The sequence below is a fragment of the Pyxicephalus adspersus genome, chromosome 4, assembly GCF_032062135.1.
Source record: "Pyxicephalus adspersus chromosome 4, UCB_Pads_2.0, whole genome shotgun sequence".
NCBI classification, from domain to species: domain Eukaryota; kingdom Metazoa; phylum Chordata; class Amphibia; order Anura; family Pyxicephalidae; genus Pyxicephalus; species Pyxicephalus adspersus.
In genome coordinates this window covers 1,336,002-1,353,679 of record NC_092861.1, presented here as the reverse complement: position 1 = coordinate 1,353,679, position 17,678 = coordinate 1,336,002, and the positions used below count along the sequence as shown (strand labels likewise).

The following is a 17,678-nucleotide window of genomic DNA, read 5'->3' as shown; positions in this document are numbered from 1 at the left end:
GAGGACACGGGTGTGGGTGACACAGAAGAGAGGACACGGGTGTAGGTGACACAGAAGAGAGGACACGGGTGTGGGTGACACAGAAGAGAGGACACTGGGAATGGAGAGCTTTGGTTGGACAGAATGATAAAGAGACCCAGAAGATGATGGAAGAGTGCAGCGTATGGAGGGGTCACCAGGGAAATGGCGGTGCACCAAGCATGAAGTTATGCCGCTCTTCCTCCACCTATACATGGCTCTTACATAAGCAGTAGCAGCGCACGGTGAGCATGTGAAGGTTCATGGAAGGTATTCCCACTGGGACAAATCATCCGCCTGAAAGTGGAGCAAAGACGAGGAACTCAGCACAAAGAGCCGGAGGAAGCGATGAGCGCAGCAAAGTGTGAACTGCATCATAAAAATAACTGACGGCCTCCAACAGACACAAATGTACTGCAGGCTTAAAGGGGAAGAGGCGTGAGATGTATTTTAGTTCTTCACATAATTTAGTCCATCGTAAAATAGTTATTTTAAGTGTAATTACCGCTTCCTGCGGTTCCTAGAGGGAGGGGCAACACAAAGAGCCAATCAGGTATTCTGCAGTGCAAGGAGCATGCTGCACAATGCTGGCGGCGAAGGCTTTTCTACTCATGCAGTGGCTGTTTTCCAAAGACTGTTTTGGTGGAATTTATTTTAAAATGCTTTCTCTTTAATACAAGGGGGACCCCACACCCTGGAATACTGTGAGCTGCATAAACGCATGGATAGACACATTGGATAGACGGTGTCACCTACAGAGATAGATGACAAAAGGCGCATTTAGATCATTAAGCCCTGTGAATGATAGAGAACAGGATGTGCTGCTCAGGAGAAGCGTCCCTGGGGGAATAAAGAACAATTTTGGCTCTGTACCCTAATGGATCACTTAACAGAACAGAGCAATCAGCGTGCTGCTATTAATAAGTGAGCTGACATTCTCTATGCAAAGCTGATGTCTATTACCACCGATACTTCATGTGCCGCCATACCTGGCATATGTTGGTGCCGGAAACAAAATAAAGAGCTTGATAATAATCCATGCATATCATTTACTACAAGGTGTACATAGGTGTAGGTTCAGAGCTCCGCCATAGGATCCTACCAATCAAACTGGGGGGTTAGTGCTGGGGGATAGGGCTTGGGTAGGTTAGAGTCTGCTCAAGGTTAGGCGCCAGGGTAAGGGGGTAAAGGTCAGGCACTAAGGTAAGGGGGTAAATATGTGGGACTGGGGTAAGGGGGTAATAGTCAGGCACTAGTGTAAGGGGGTAAAAGTCAGGCACTAGGGTGGGGGGTAAAGGTTAGGTACTAGGGTAAGGGGGTAAAGGTTAGGCACCAGGGTAAGGGGGTAAAGGTCAGGCACTAGGGTAAAGGGGTAAATGTCTGGGATTAGGGTAAGGGGGTAAAGGTCAGGCACTAGTGTAAGGGGGTAAAAGTCAGGCACTAGGGTGGGGGGTAAAGGTTAGGTACTAGGGTAAGGGGGTAAAGGTCAGGCACTAGGGTAAGGGGGTAAATGTCAGGGATTAGGGTAAGGGGGTAAAGATCAGGCACTAGTGTAAGGGGGTAAATGTCAGGCACTAGGGTGGGGGGTAAAGGTTAGGCACTAGGGTAAAGGTTAGGCACTAGGGTAGGGGGGTAAAGGTCAGGCACTAGGGTGGGGGGTAAAGGTTAGGCACTAGGGTAAGGGGGTAAAGGTCAGGCACTAGGGTGGGGTGTAAAAGTCAGGCACTAGGGTGGGGGGTAAAGGTTAGGCACTAGGGTAAGGGGTAAAGGTTAGGCACCAGGGTAGGGGGTTAAAGGTCAGGCTCTAGGGTAAGGGGGTAAAGGTTAGGCACTAGGGTAGGGGGGTAAACGTCAGGCACTGGGGTGGGGGGTAAAGGTTAGGCACCAGGGTAAGGGGGTAAAGGTCAGGCACTAGGGTGGGGGGTAAAGGTTAGGCACCAGGGTAAGGGGGTAAAGGTCAGGCACTAGGGTGGGGGGTAAAGGTTAGGCACTAGGGTAAGGGGTAAAGGTTAGGCACTAGGATAAGGGGGTATAGGTTAGGCACTAGGGTAAGTGGGTAAAGGTTAGTCACCAGGGTAGGGGGTTAAAGGTCAGGCACTAGGGTAAGGGGGTAAAGGTCAGGCTCTAGGGTAAGGGGGTAAAGGTCAGGCTCTAGGGTAAGGGGGTAAAGGTTAGGCACTAGGGTAGGAGGGTAAACGTCAGGCACTAGGGTGGGGGGGTAAAGGTTAGGCACCAGGGTAAGGGGGTAAAGGTCAGGCACTAGGGTGGGGGGTAAAAGTCAGGCACTAGGGTGGGGGGTAAAGGTTAGGCACTAGGGTAAGGGGTAAAGGTTAGGCATTAGGTCTGGAACTGGGGTAAGGGGGTACAGGTTAGGTACTACCAAAGGGGGTTATGGTTAGGAACTAGGCAGAGAGATATACATTAAGGGTAGGCACTAAGGGTGATTGGGAATCAAGGAAAGGTTAAGGTTAGGCACTACAAGGGCTTATAGTTAGACATTAGGGGGCAAATAAAAGGTAGGCACTAGAGGGGGGGTAAAAGTTAGACACTAGGGAGGGGGTTAGCACTAGAAAGGCAGATTAAGGTTAGAAACTAGGAAGGCAAATTGGGGTTAGGCACTAGTGAAGTTTGGACACCAGGGAATTGGGTTGAGGTTAGCCATTAGGGGCAGATTTAAGGTTAGGGACTATGGAGGGGGTTATTGTAATGTTCTAGGGAGACAAGTTAAAGTAGGACACTATATGGTGGGTGGTTGAGTTTAGGAACTAGAGATGGGATTACGGTAAAGCAGCAGGAAGGGATTACGTGTAGGTACCATGCAGGAAGGGGTTACGTTTAGGTACCATGCAGGAAGGGGTTACGTTTAGGTACCATGCAGGAAGGGGTTAGGCCCTGGAAACATCTAGACAAGGTAGAACATCATCATACCACTGGTCTAAGGAATAGGTTCTATGCTGGGAGCGATGGGACACCACTTGACCAGGGGCCCCCACTGCCTTCACATTACCCTGGCCAACTCTTGCATAGTGCAGGACCAAGTCAAACAGACATCCATGCAGATTACAGCGGCAGAGAGACTCCTGTGCAGTCAGTGGAGCGTGACAACCATCCTCTCTGTATCAGGAGTGCTGACAGGTTTCTAAACATAATTTTAGCCCTCTATTAACCTTGTTAACCCCAATAAGCTTTCCGTAACTCCTTCATTCTCTTGCAGATGAAGAAGCTGATAAAAGGATGGAGGACAGACTGCCTTTTCTGTACCTTGTGCTGGCCTACAGTATGTGCAGATATGCAAGCCTCCCCCATCAGCACAGGCAGGTAGAGATGGATTTCATCTAGAGCACATCTTAACCAAGGGGGGCATCTTCACCAAGGGGGGCATCTTCATCTGGGTGACATCTTTACCCTGGGGAACATCCTTACCTAGGAGGACATCTTCACCTAGCAGGACATTTTACCTTTGGGGGACATCTTCATCTGGGGGGGACATCTTCACACAGGAGGACATCTTCACCTGGGGAGACATCTTCAGCTAGGGGGACATCTTCACCTAGGGGGACATCTTCACTTTGGGGAACATCTTCAGATTGGGGGACATCTTTACCTGGGGGGGACATCTTCACCTTGGGGGACATCTTCACCTTGGGGGACATCTTCACCTTGTGGGACATCTTCACTTTGCGGGACATCTTCATCTTGGAGGGGAACTTCACCCAGTGGGACATCTTCACTCACATCTTCATCTAGGAGAACATCTTCACCTTGGGGGACATCTTCACCTAGATCAAGGGTCCATGTTGGTTGGGTATTCCTATTATGCAATGCTTTCTGGACTGAAGTGGAAGGGTTGACCTCAGTGTCCCAATCTTTAAAATGGGCTCAGACGTCCTTCATGGCTTCTTCTTCTTACCATCCTTGGTGCTGGTTGGTAGCTTAAGAGGCTTCACCCCTCTTTATCAATTCCTCAGCAAGAATGTTCAAACCATGGTACTACAACCAAAACTTTCCATTAGTAAAAAGTGCATTCAATACGGCAATCAGTGGACTGGAACTTTGAGTTTCATAAAACAATGGTCTTGGGATGTAGAGCAGAGGGAATGGATGAAATAACCAAGCATGAGGAGCATAGCTGGAGCTTCAGATGACTTCAGATGATGGTGGTTTTTGTAGACACAGATGGTGTTTAATAGACATCTGGTGTTGGTGTTTCAGTCTACGAGCTGTGAAGTGTTTTTCAACCAGGGTTCTTCCAAGGGTTGTTGGGTGTTCCATGTGCAGTTTGAGCCTCTCGGGTCACTTACCAATAACACCAATGATCTAGTTAGATATCTGTAAGGTTGACATTCCTTCCCTCTGGCCAGCAATGTAAGAGCCATTTATCTCATTGACCACAAGGCTAATGTACGATCAACTGGGCATATCATAAACATTGGCAGGGGCTCCCTGAGACATGATAATTATTTCAAGGGTTCCCACATGGTAAAAAGCTTGAGAAAGGCTATGGGGATTGACCATGGAGAGATTGACCATGGAGAGAGGGCTTTTTGGCACATATCCCATATATACCGGTATATTGGCCATCATTGAGCTTTTACTAGACAGCAGAAGCTCCAATGTTTTTTTTTTTCACTTCTTATCCTCTGATCATCATTCCGCATTTGTGCATCCGGAAGGAGTTAACTGGAACAACATGACTGACAGCTGAATCACAGAAAGACAAGGACGTTCTGCCTGAGAAAAAAACAGAATCCTAATCACCAAAGATGATCTCCGACATGGAAAACGTTAATTGATGCCGCTCAGCAGCGCTGCGAAGGTCTGCTTTAAAGTGCAGGCTTGACCATGCTGATAGACGGAGCAAAGCATTCTGGGAGATAAAAGGAAAATTCTGGAAAAGATCAAAGCAGATGTGAGAGTCATTAATTCCCCGGCCAGAAACATGTTCTATCTGATGTTAGAAGGTCATTATTTTCCAAATTAGGAACATCTGAAAATGTGATATACACACCGAACAAAAGGCACTCCGCCATGACCACGCACTATACAAACTGCTGCTGATTGATGGAGTTATACTCTAGTGCCTGCAAAGCATGAGTTATTAGCTGGAGCCCAATCTTACATTAGAACTGCAAGATGAGGGGTCATATACCTAAGAAATTTTACTATGCCAAAATTTCAGCAAAAATTGAGAAAATTTTGGCAAAATTTTGCGATGCATTGGAGTCCATTGGGAAATCACTTTTTAAACGCTGTGTTTGCTGTTCAAATGCATTTCTAAAGCCAAGCCATATTCTTCTTTTAAAGTGTTAGGCTTTCAGTAATATAACTCAGCCTTCCAGTTGTGCTTCAGGGTTGTCATCCCTTCACGTGGTCTGCTGATGGGGCCACAAACGGCCAATAAATGCACATGGAATGTCCAAGGAGCTTTGTTTATAATACACAGGGCTTTAGCAAACCATTTATCAGTCAGTTTGGGTTTACATCTGCTTTCAGTAAAGGTCGGAGTGGCTTTCCGAGGATGAGCCACAAATCCTTTCCAAGTGCCGGAATGTGCGCATGTTCCCCCCAGGATTGGATTTGTCTCGGCGCCGTCCCATGGGACAGTCCTAGGTGTGACAATATAGAGAAAGCTGCTTTGATGGCAGCCATTAATAATAAACTCGGGTCAGGTGTGGAATGGCTTCTCATTAATTGTTTCACAGCGTTGCCATTGTTAGGGTTTCCTGTGCTGATTCCTCCCCTGCCAGTGCCAGCCCTGATTATGTGAATGCTATTCATTATCCCACTTAATATGCAAGAAGCAGAAGAGCCGGGAACGTCCGCGCACAATGCCGGTGAATACATTCCGGAGGCCTCAGCTGTCTCCTCTGAATCAATACTGCCATGAATTCCGGCAATGTGAGCCACTTCATGAAAAAAGAGAAAATCAGATGAGAGGGCTGCAATAAAAATGTATTTAGCATTGGCTTCAAATAAAAGAGAAGCTTCAAGTATGTCCGGCCTACTGGTGTGCTGGTAAGAAGCACTGAAAGTGTGATAAATAATAAGTAGGTGCCCCTTGTGCCCCCCACCCCCGAGCATGGACTTCATAAGATCTCTGAAGGTGCCCTGTGGTATCCGGCACCAAGATGTCAGCAGAAAATTTATTAAGTCACACTGCCTCCATGAGCCTAACTTTTTCCCAAAATGCCCCCTGCTGCCCCCCAGCCTGCCTTCTTCCCATAATGCACCCTGCTGACCCCCCGGCCTGACTTCTTCCCATAATGCACCCTGCTGACCCCCCGGCCGACCTTTTTCCCATAATGCACCCTGCTGCCCCCCCTTCTTCCCATAATGCCCCCTGCTGCCTCCCCAGCCTGCCTTCTTCCCATAATGCCCCCTGCTGCCTCTCCCAACCTGCCTTCTTCCCATAATGCACCCTGCTGCCTCTCCCAACCTGTCTTCTTCCCATAATGCTCCCTGGTTCCATTTCCGCCCCAGGTAAATGATGATCATCACCAGTACACTGATTGCCCCTGGACCCATTTCAGTTGATACTCCATCATCTCCCAGCAGCCTTCATTCTACCCCAGCGGGATGCACTTGCTGTTGGCTGCGCCCCCTGCTGTTTTGTACAGAATACTCCACCACAGACAGACAACAATAAATACATTTCACTTTCACTCCTTCTAACTAAATCATCCCCTAATAATTGTTTTTGATCGTTTTGGGTTTCTTGATCCTGCCATGTGCCATAAAGTCCCAGAATACCCCCTGCCCTGACCTAGGACTTGTGTTACCCCCTCTCACCTATATTACAGCTCTCCCAGAACCCCTCCTGCCCCGACCTCCGCTGATTGCAGTGCTTTCTGACTATTTGGATTTTTTCCTTGCCTGTTGTTAGATGTCCATCACCAGTGGAGATAACCTGGGGGCCCAAAGCACAAAACCTAACCCTCCCTGGGGGCCCCCTTTATGATGACTGAATGACCCTTCAGCCTTATATAGGGGGACTGGAACATTGGAATGGTTACATCTCCTCTACATCCTTCATTCCCTTCCATTGACTTGTTTCTGCCCCTTGGCTATGATACGCATCATCTGGAATTGCCCTTTAAATCTCCCCTCCCCCACCATAAAACTATTTTTAATTCCAGAAATGGCAAACTAATCAAAGGACTAATTAGCCGGGAGACGTTCCGTGACATCGCAATTATTAATATCGCTATAAATATAAACATCAGAAATGAAATCAGGGAGATCTATTACCGGGAAGATTATTTTGTTCCTTGAAAAAGATTCAATCAATGTAAACTTTTTATTATCTAAGAGAAATTCCCTTCATTTACGCCAGCTGATTATTTATGTTAATAAGTTCAACAATTCGGTAATTACTGTTACTAAAAACATGAAACACGCTGCGCCAATGCTTTTTTCATGGGTTTGTTTTTGATACATGGGACCATATTCTACAATCAATGGCAATCTAGTTGTGTTCACCCGTCTGGTGAATGTATGCTGGCATTGCCGTCCATGAGAGTTCTTCCATAGGCTTGGGCGGCACAAAGGACAATGACCCCATTGGTCTACACAGCTGCTCATTCTCATTTTATACAAGAAATTAGTCATGTGACAATGCTGGACCAATCATCTGTGCTGTGACCCCGAAGAAAGAGGCGTGAGGAGCTGAAACGCGTCGGAATGTTCTTTAGATCTTTTTAAAACCAATCGTCCTCCCCACATTTCCTTTAATTTTATTGTATGGGGTGATCATAGGCCAGAAAAATAAAAGGGATGTAGTTATTTGCAGCTGGGCAGGTTTAAGCCAAATTCAGGACCTCACCTCCCTTAATCCACCTCTAGGTTCAATTTTTTTTTAATATTCCAAATGATCTCTGGTCACATGACATTCCCAGTCCTGGGACCTCTCCTTTGCAGTGCTGCCCTCTTCTGGTGCCCAGGTCATTGTCTAGGTGATGTGGACACTTCCGATTGGCTGTCCAGCAATGGGGTCCTCTGAAGCCTGCAGCATCTGAGGAATAGGAGACTGGAGGTGAATATAATAGAGGAGTGTACTAAGACTGGTGAATGGGTAATTGGATGGTTGTAGGGAGTTGTAGATGGGGAAAAGCATTGTCTGTAACTAAACCCCACCAGATATGCAAATACACTCATTACATTGGGTAATTACCCCAATCATCCTATTGCCATGAGGGGCAGTAATACAATCCATCATATGTAGATGCTTTGGCCAGGGAGAGAGCAGAAGGATGACTGATTAGAAATCTGCAGCTCCTTCTCTGCCCAATCACCGGTGAGGCCAGGACCAAACTTATACTCTAAATGCAATAAAGGAAAAGTCAGGTCATGCTGCTGCTTACAAATTCATGGGCAAGTAACACCAGGTCAATATATGAATTTAATTGTATTTAGCAGGTCCTGGAGGTCAGTGGCCCTCCTGCTGTCCCGGTTCATTTTCAGGTCATAAATTGACCTTTTTTGTCGATCCCTATTGGGAATTTGCAATTTATGAATCGATAATCATCCTGGCCTGGAATGACTTCTATATCCGTGCTCCCCCCTGGCTTATCCAGCCCCCCCTGGTCTAGGAAATGGAGACGGATCAGTGCACGGTTAGCGGTTTGTGGCCCCAGCTCTTGGCCTTTTTTAGTAAACACTTCCTAATGTATCCGTAATGAGATCAGACGGCATTACAGCAGCAGCAGCTCCAATCTGACAATTACAATGAAAGCAAAAACATTTCCCACCGCGCAATTAAATAAATATTTCTTGCCATTAGTCCATCAGAATTAGCAGATCAATGGGCCAAGGTCAAGGAACCTCTCCGGCTTGCACAATTTGCATAGCTTTAATACCCCCATTGGCCTCCCCCTAACACTGGCTGGGAATGAGGAGTAATTGAACGATGTAAAATTCTGGTTAACACGTCCATTGTGCATTGAGTAACACATCGGAGTCCATGTGTCCTGGAGGCCCAGGGGACCAATCCAGCACCGCCATTGATTCCTTGTTTTATTTATCACTCGAGCTGTCAATGGCACTTTAATTCCTTGTAATAGGCGTCTTGTTTGTAACCTTCTACATGTATGCAGCAATCTGCTCCAGATGTAAATTATAATGCAAAGTGATACATGGTGCAATACAGCATTTCAAGCCATTACCATGGACCTTTTATGTGTTGCAGCATGCTAAGTAACGTGTTGGGTATTTATTGCCTCCCATAGGGATCACAGCATGACACAGCCTTCATCATTTATGTTTAGGCAACAGGAATGGCACAATTGTGTATATCCCATTATCTGTGTAGTACCTCAAATGATCAGATCAGCTCTTTATGCTGCAAAGTTGTAATGTTGAAGTCAGATTACGGGGGGGGGGGGGGGGGGAGACTGAGAACATGATTCCTCCTGCCTGCAGCTTAGGGGTAGCCCCTGGACAGGAGGTGACATGGGTATTGCAGGACCCTTCGCAGATTTGGGTTAATGAATGCAGGTTTCTGTTAACCTTGAATATAAGAATGTGTTGGACTGGTACCTCACCTGGCGGATTGTGGCCCCGTGTCGTGCTCCCCAAGAAGTGGAGCTTCTCCTTTGTAGCCATGGACCTACAGCTTCTGTGATTACCTCCGGAGAAGCACCTCATCCTTGTTTACAGTGACTTGAATTAGTACAAAATTGGGTTCAATTGTTCCAAAGAGTTTTTCCAAACTGGTACATGGTGTGGACATTTACTCCAATTCTGGGCCACCAACTATTCTAGAGGGGCTCCATGAAGAAGATTCAAGGAAGGTTCTGCTACTTGAAGTAAATCCATATCTAGGAGTTGACTAGGTAAGCTGAGACTCTGCAAGAGCCAAGGGGTGACTATTCCTCCTGGACAGGTTGGCTGACTTATGGTAATGCGCCAAAGTAGAGTTTGGGTCTGTGGACTTCACTTTGAATTCAAAGGGTCTCCACTGGGTGACTACATCTTCACCATCTAAATCAGCCTTTCTTGACCTTTTCAACCTGGGGAACCCTTCAAACAACTTTCAGGTCATGGAGAACCCCGGCTATAATTACTATATTCACAGGTCACAGTACATTAGTGTGGTGGTCTATGGGAACAATACCTCTTACATCGCTGGCCAAAAGGAACAATGTCACCCTTACAGATAGCCAAAATCATCATTGGTGTCACCTAAACTGACCAGAGAGGAGCAAATTGAGCATTTATCAAGAACCCCAGTAAAGAAAAACCTTATGTTTCCATGAAACCATAGCTGAGAAACAATGGAGTAAAGGGTTGTTCCACTCTGGCCATACAGTGTAGACATTCACTTCTATCCTGGGCCACCAAACATTCCAGAGGGGCTCCTAAAAGAAGATATGGGAAGGGTTCTTCAAGGAAATCCATATCTAAGAGCTGATTAAATAGACTGGGACTCTGCAAGAGCCAAGGGGTAACTGTATCCCTCAAGGACCCGTTGGCTGAGTGATGGTAATATGCCAATGTAGTGTTGGGTCTATAGACTTAAGATTAGAGTTTCTCTAGAATAGTTGATGGTCCAGGATATGATTGATGTGGATGTCCACCCTAAATGGCCAGTTTGGAACAAATCTTTTCTCCAGTGACTAAGGTTCCATGGAACCCTGGGGTTCTACACTGGGTAACTACATCTTGACCTCTCTCTTGGCTATTTTGGCAAACATTTACTCAAAAAAAGGTTGAATTTCTATATTTGGGATCTCCAACAATCTCATACAGGTGCACAGGTCAGATGTTAGCCCTCATGGTGTACCTTCATATCTCCACATTCCTGTGCACCATGCAGCCCCCTCCTCTGTGCATTAGGAGGACATTATGTTCTATAGAATGTTCCAGTATAATGGCGCCTAATACACGCTCCGGGAGCTCTTACCATCAAGGTCTCCACACCTTCCATCATCTATAGCCCTGCAGCATTCATCCAGCCTTCTATAGAACAGTAATGGCCTTGATGATTGTGATTCTCTGTTCCAATAGGAGCCAGAATCGCATGAAATACCCAGCACAGACCGTGATTGCAGGTGATATTAGGAAATGGGATTGCTGGAGACAATCAGGGAGGACAACTAAAGCGTACGGCCAAAATGTAGCATGAAAGGTTTCCTTTTCCTAATAGATGGAACCTGACAAATGCTTCTTTTAGATCTTTGGGATATGAGCTATGAGATACCCCTCCCCATATAGTTTCAGCTTCTTTTCCTGGAATACATATATATAGAATTTGCTATAAATTAAATACTATGCAAAGGATTGAGCAGCCAATGGCTGATGCTGCATGCAGCCCAAAAACTGGAACATAACCATGCAAAAAATACTTTTATTCCTTCAATAAAACAATGCAGCTCTGTGAATTTCTTTCCATTTTCTATGCAGGTTGGAGCTGAATTTGTCTGATTTTTTCCATTTGTAGCGCCCTTGTGATCAAACAACTTAGATATTGCTCACATGGCCAGCACTAAGAGCCTAAGGCAGAATATTCTGCAGGAAATGTAATTTCTGCCTTTTATTACTCTATGTGAAAGCTAATTCCCTTTAACATATCAGGGTCATGTAACCAATATTTGCCCATTAGTAACCCATTAGGTGCAGGTCGCTATGTCAGGTCCCCCTATTTATTTTATTTTTCTACCATCTACTTTTTTTGCTAATTCAATCACTTTTATTATTGTACGGATGGGATGGTAAATTCCGATCTCTTCATATTTCTGTTCACGGGAAAACAACCCCTTGATGAGTCTGCCCCAGAGGACAAGCAATCGTTCTTTTCCAAGCCTATGGTAAAAATATGAACCTTTCAATTCATTTGGCATTATTGTTTCAGGCCGGTCCATGTGGAATTGTCGTATTATTCTTCCAAATATAGAGGAAGTGTTCACAGGAGAGAATCTTTTCACAGCAAGTTATCCATATTGTGCACAACGTTTAGCAGGGATTTATATGAAATTTCACATTTACAAATTTATTTTGTCATTGTAGTAATTAAAGGTGAAGCCAAATTCAGTTCTGATCAATGGCATCATTAAAAAGGGTCCGAAAGGGAGTTTACAAACACATGTCCCACCAATGTTCATCCTTTATCAGAACAATGACTTATTCTACGAGTGTTGGGTCCCAGCCTCCCCCGTTGCATGGAATGGTTCCTTCCACAGTCCCCCCACCACCATAGGATACAATGTAGGGGTGGTGATCAGTGGAAGAAACCACAGCAGGCATCGGGGGGGACCGGTCACCCAACTATCCAAAAAAGTCAAAAACAAAAAACTTTAAGGCAGCCACAGCTCTCGGACACAATGAAGACTGAGCAATAAAAGCCAATGTCACATTTTAATTCAAGTTTCCCTGTCTATATTCTAGCTTCTATAATTTAAATCCCAAATATGAAAAACATATGCACTGTCTACATAACATAAGCATCTGTCCAAGGCATTTAAACTAATCATCATTATTATAATTATTAAACAGGATTTATATAGCACCAACATATTACGCAGCGCTGTACATTTAATAGGGGTTGCAAATGACAGACAGATACAGACAGTGACACAGGAGGAGGAGAGGACCCTGCCCCGAAGAGCTTACAATCTAGGAGGTGGGGGAAGTATCACACAATAGGAGGGGGATATGGAATGGTGGGGAGTAGTGAGGGTTTAGGAGACAGAAGAAGACGGGTAGGTGAGGGGGAAGCGTTGGGTTATAAATTAGCAGAAAGTAGGAGCAAGCCGAATAGGACGAGGAGACCATTCCAGAGAGTCGGGGCAGCTCTAGAAAAGTCATGGAACTGTCATTATTATACCTAATAAACAGTATTTATGAAGCGCCAACATATTGTGAAGCGCTGTACATTAAATAGGGGTTGCAAATGACTTACCTATTTACCAGGTAAGCATACCAGCCAGGCAGGCAGCATTTTCACATAGGCCAGCATTGCAGAATAGGGTGCTAGACAAGGCAAACCCAACACCCATCCCTGCAACTGACATTGATAAAGAATGCTATAGACACAGAGAAAGTCTCCCTATTGCTGGTACGGTCCCATAAGACACCAACTGCCTACAAGTCCTGAAATATCAGGGAAGTGCACAGCTCTCATTTGCTATGTAACCAGGGCCCTTGGATTCCTTGTGTCCTAGGCTTGTGCCGATTGGTCCATTATAGATGATCCGGCTCAGTTGGCCATGCACAATGCAGGCCACATAAGGGGAGCATTAGGGAGCGTAGAAGAGCACCGACAGCCAGAAGAGCTGAATATTCAATCTGTCACCTTATTCTTTTTTGACGGAACGTGGGGAAATTTTAGCGTCACCCCAACTTCTGCATTACCTGAGCACATTTTCCTTTAAAAGCCTGGAGCATCCAATCCTATATGTGCCATTTGCAGACCACTCAGCGATCACTCCAGGGTCCTTGTTCCCCAGGGTGCTATTAGTGATCGCTGATGAGAGCTCTACCTGTCTCCGTTCGATATTTCACCATTTACAATACAAAGAAGCAGTGACATGCTATTGACGTGGGAGTCTTTGTAAATATCCCTCTCGTTAGAAGTAATTGCATTGTAAGTGTCACCAGGATCTGCAGCTTTACTGTTCTCACAAGAAGAAGAATTTCTGTTCCCAGCCACAGACCCCGGGAGTCTGGGCTTCAGGACGAGCCAAGGGCTTTAGGACTGGCAACGTGAGTCACTAAGGGCCCTACCCGCCAGGGCCGTAATTACCAACAAACAGAAACATATGTTTTCACATCCTTCCCTGGCTGCAGAATCTGTGACAAGCTTTGTATTCTGCAGACATAACCACGGACTCCAAGGCTTCCAGACCCAATCCATTGTTCATGGTACCAGCACGTCAGCGTGTCCCAGCATTCACTCACATGTATGTTCATGTGTAAGTGACAAGGTGTGAATCCGTAAACCCCATTGACGCTCAAGTGCTCTCTTTTCGACGTGTTTGGCATGCGTGAGAGCGATTTAAGTTCCATGCTCGTGTGTTCTTGCATGTGAATGAGCATCTGGTAGTAGGTTTTTTCTTTAAATGGCCAGGAGAAAAAGAGGAGAACTAAACCAGGGAAAAAAATTCCTAAGTTATTGTTCCATAATAAGCAAGTATGAATAGCATATTTGCAGACTATGGCAACTTACCCAGCAAGCCACCCCACCCCCTTCTCCAGAGCTGCAATGAGCTCTTCCCTGCTTTCTCCAGGATTTCCATCTTTTCACAGTCTTCAATTTTAAATTTTGAGTCCTTTTGAGTAACTGGGCCCAAATACCTCCCTATGTGCACTGGAGTCACTGTGTCCCAGCACAGAATTGTTCCAGGACTGTACAGTGACCATAAATCACCGCCAGAGGTCCTTGTGGTAGGGTCGTTAGCCCATACTTATGTGACAAGATTATTATTATTATATATTATTAGTAGTGATATTATTAGTTATATTATTATTATTATTTATAAAGAGAAATAAATAAATACCTAGGATGGTCATAGATCAGCATGGCTCAGTGGGTAAGTTGTTGGATTAAGTTTCCAATAGATGTATGTCCTAGTGATTTGCCCCTGAAACAGCTTATTCTGCTAAATAAATGTAAATGCATTCTTCGAAACCTTTATCAAATTGTTCAAGATGGCTCAGTGGTTAAGGAGTAGGTTTTATTAGTCTGTGTTTTTTCCTTAGCACACTTGAGTGTTTTTTCCTTAGCACACTTGAGTGGCAGAAAACGTGAAAGTATATTCTTGAAGGGACTGAATGAAACGTTGGTTAAATGTCCAGGATTGCCTAGTGGTTAAGGCGTTGGACTTAAGATCCGATGCATGTATATCTGCGTGGCTTTGAGCCCCACTCCTGGGGAACTTATAAAGATGAAATCTTAACTCCCCGGTAAGACAAGCTCCTTAGACAAAATTTGACAAATTAATTTAATGACTTTATGCTGGAGCTACAATATTTGTGTACCAAGACATCCTCATGGGTTTAAATGATGTGGTATGGTGGGCATGTTATCTTTATTGGCCATGGTAACATTTTCGTCTCAACCCAATAAGAGTGTATTAGTGACCAATACGACATTCTCATTGCCTAGATGATGGGAAGGCCGACCTTACTATATATGTCAGTACATTCAAGTACATTCTGGGTAATATTGTTACTTGTTGGCTGCATATCTACCAGGATGGCCGAGTGGTTAAGGCGTTGGACTTAAGATCCAATGGATGAATATCTGCGTGGGTTCGAACCCCACTCCTGGTATTATATTGGAATTTATAAAGATGAAATCTTATATATAAGAGGTCCTATGCCTTTTGAAATCCTGAGAACAGATAGAAGTCAAGCAATTTCTTACCCCTACTTCCTTTGGATTGTAAATTTGGACTCCTCCTCTATACCAGAATTTGCCTTATCTGCCCAAGATTTGTTTTAAAAGCTATAGCTTCATACCAGGAGTAATGTTAAAACCCACGCAAATATACATCCATTGTATCTTAAATCCAACACCTTACCCACTCAGCCACCCTGGGTGCTCATGCCCATCTGCATGTACTTGTAATCTCCTAAAGTACGGATCCCAAAAAATGTGTGACTGCATTTTCTAGCCTCTGTGTACACATTTCCACAGCTTCTTTTATTTCACACCCCACAGCAAGGTGGCAGTATTTCCGATGTGTGCTTTTACCTTTTAGAACACCAGGGGGGTTAATGACTTCATGCTGGAGCCACCATATATGTGTGCCAAGACCTCCTCATGGGTTCAAATGGGAGGTATGGTGGGCATGTTATCTTTTTTGGCCATGGTAGCATTTTCATCTCAACCCAATAAGAGTACCATAGTGATCAATAAGACATTCTCACGGATTAGATGATGGGAAGGCCAGCCATACTATTTATGTCAGTACATTCAAGAGCATTCTGGGTTGTTCAGTGCTTTTTGGCTGCACATATACTAGGAAAGGTTTACATTTCAAGGCTGTATGTATGCACCAGGATGGCCACGTAAGCACCAGGATGGCCACGTATGCACCAGGATGGCCTAGTGGCAAGGCGCTGGACTTAAATTCCCATGGATGAATACCCATGTGGGTTTGAACCCCTCTCCTGGTATCAAGTAGTAATTTATCTTCATAATAAATACAAGCTATTGCTGTAAAATGAAAGTGAAAGCATGCAAATGGGAATGTTTGGTATATCTAAAACCACACCTGAATTACAGGTCATTATCAGTAGCTAAGACTCCAGTACTTTCTGGTAATGCCAAATCTGTGCTCTCCATCCTGTTCTATTCTATGGGGAGGGGATGAGCAAGTGGCATGCTGATGTTATCTCCTCCAAAGGGAAGTACAGTGGTGGCCACAGCTCTATCATTCATCAATCTACTATCTACAAAAACAGTTTCTCCTATAGCCTATAGGGGGCATCATAGGCAGCCTACAGCTGTGAATTAGAATGGCCAAGTAGTTAAGGAATTGAATGTAAGATTAAAGCCACGCACTCTATCCTACCTCCAGCACGTTCCAGTTGGCTGATGAGACGGTCTATCATAGAGATAAGCCAATAGGAATTTGGCTGAGGCTCAAGGGTTTCGTAATACTTCAACATTATCAGAAAGTGTCGGATGTGTGATCGCCAAAACTGGAAAGCATTGGGTTGTACTGCACATAAGACTGCTGTTAGTAGACCAGATTATAAATGTACTGATACCAAAGTCTAAGGAAAACTGGGATGGCTGAGTGTTTAAGGCGTTGCACTTAAGATCCAATGGATTAAAATCCATGTGGGTTTAAATGGCACTCCTGGTATACAGGCTTATTATATAGACACCACTTCTTCTGGGAAATCACAGCAGGTTAGGAAAACTTTGCAGAGATGCGAAGCAGCATGGCAGTGCTCAGCAGTAAATGGAAGATAAATATTGTAAAGCGGTGGGGAGGAGTTATGATGTTATGAGAGAGGGCAACACAAAAAAATGAAAAAAAAAATCCCATGGGTGGACTAGAAACTCAAAGAGCCAAACAGCCAACTAGCTAACTAGCCAAAGCGATCAGGATGGCCGAGTGGTTAAGGTGTTGGACTTGAGAACCAATGGATATACATGCCCGTGGGTTCGATCCCCACTCCTGGTAAAAGTGCTTAGTTAAAAAAGTCCGTCAATCTTGCTTTAGTAACAAAGAAAAAACAGGAGCGGAGAAAGTTGCCCAAGCAAAAGTGGAATCATAAAGGCAATAGCTTTAACGCTGGACTCACTGACAAGGACAACTGTACCACTTTATTAGTGGAGTAGTGGTTAAGAAGAATGTTGCAATTACGACCCAATAAATATATTTTCACATGGTTTGGAAACTCCGCTCCTGGGACCGAGATGTATTTAATGAACTCATGTTGTTCATATAAAAGGAGGAATACAAGAAGTTAATATTGCTGTATACCCTCGTGGGTTCAAACACTACTACTGGTGTAGATGTAACGTTCTTAAGCGTGGCTCAGTGATTATGATATCTGACTTGTTTCATTTCTAACTTATTGAGGCAATGTGTGTAACACTTATCATGTACATCCTGGTGAGATGAGACCCACTCCTGCTATTCAGGTGCAATTTTCATGCATTTTCTATCCCCTGCCTCCTTTACGATCCAATCACAAAAATTGAG

At 44.8% G+C, this 17,678-nt stretch overlaps 1 protein-coding gene and 2 non-coding genes across 3 annotated transcripts in view; 2 read left to right on the top strand and 1 right to left on the bottom strand.

The window, feature by feature from the left end:
* LOC140329946 (uncharacterized) overlaps positions 1 to 17,678 on the bottom strand; it is a 55,307-nt gene that overhangs the window by 10,132 nt on the left and 27,497 nt on the right. The gene's annotated exons all lie outside the window — the stretch shown is intronic.
* Positions 15,203 to 15,285, top strand: TRNAL-UAA (transfer RNA leucine (anticodon UAA)). The gene has a single exon. It is a non-coding gene; the product is annotated as a tRNA-Leu (tRNA).
* TRNAS-UGA (transfer RNA serine (anticodon UGA)) lies at positions 17,071 to 17,153 on the top strand. Its single transcript has one exon. It is a non-coding gene; the product is annotated as a tRNA-Ser (tRNA).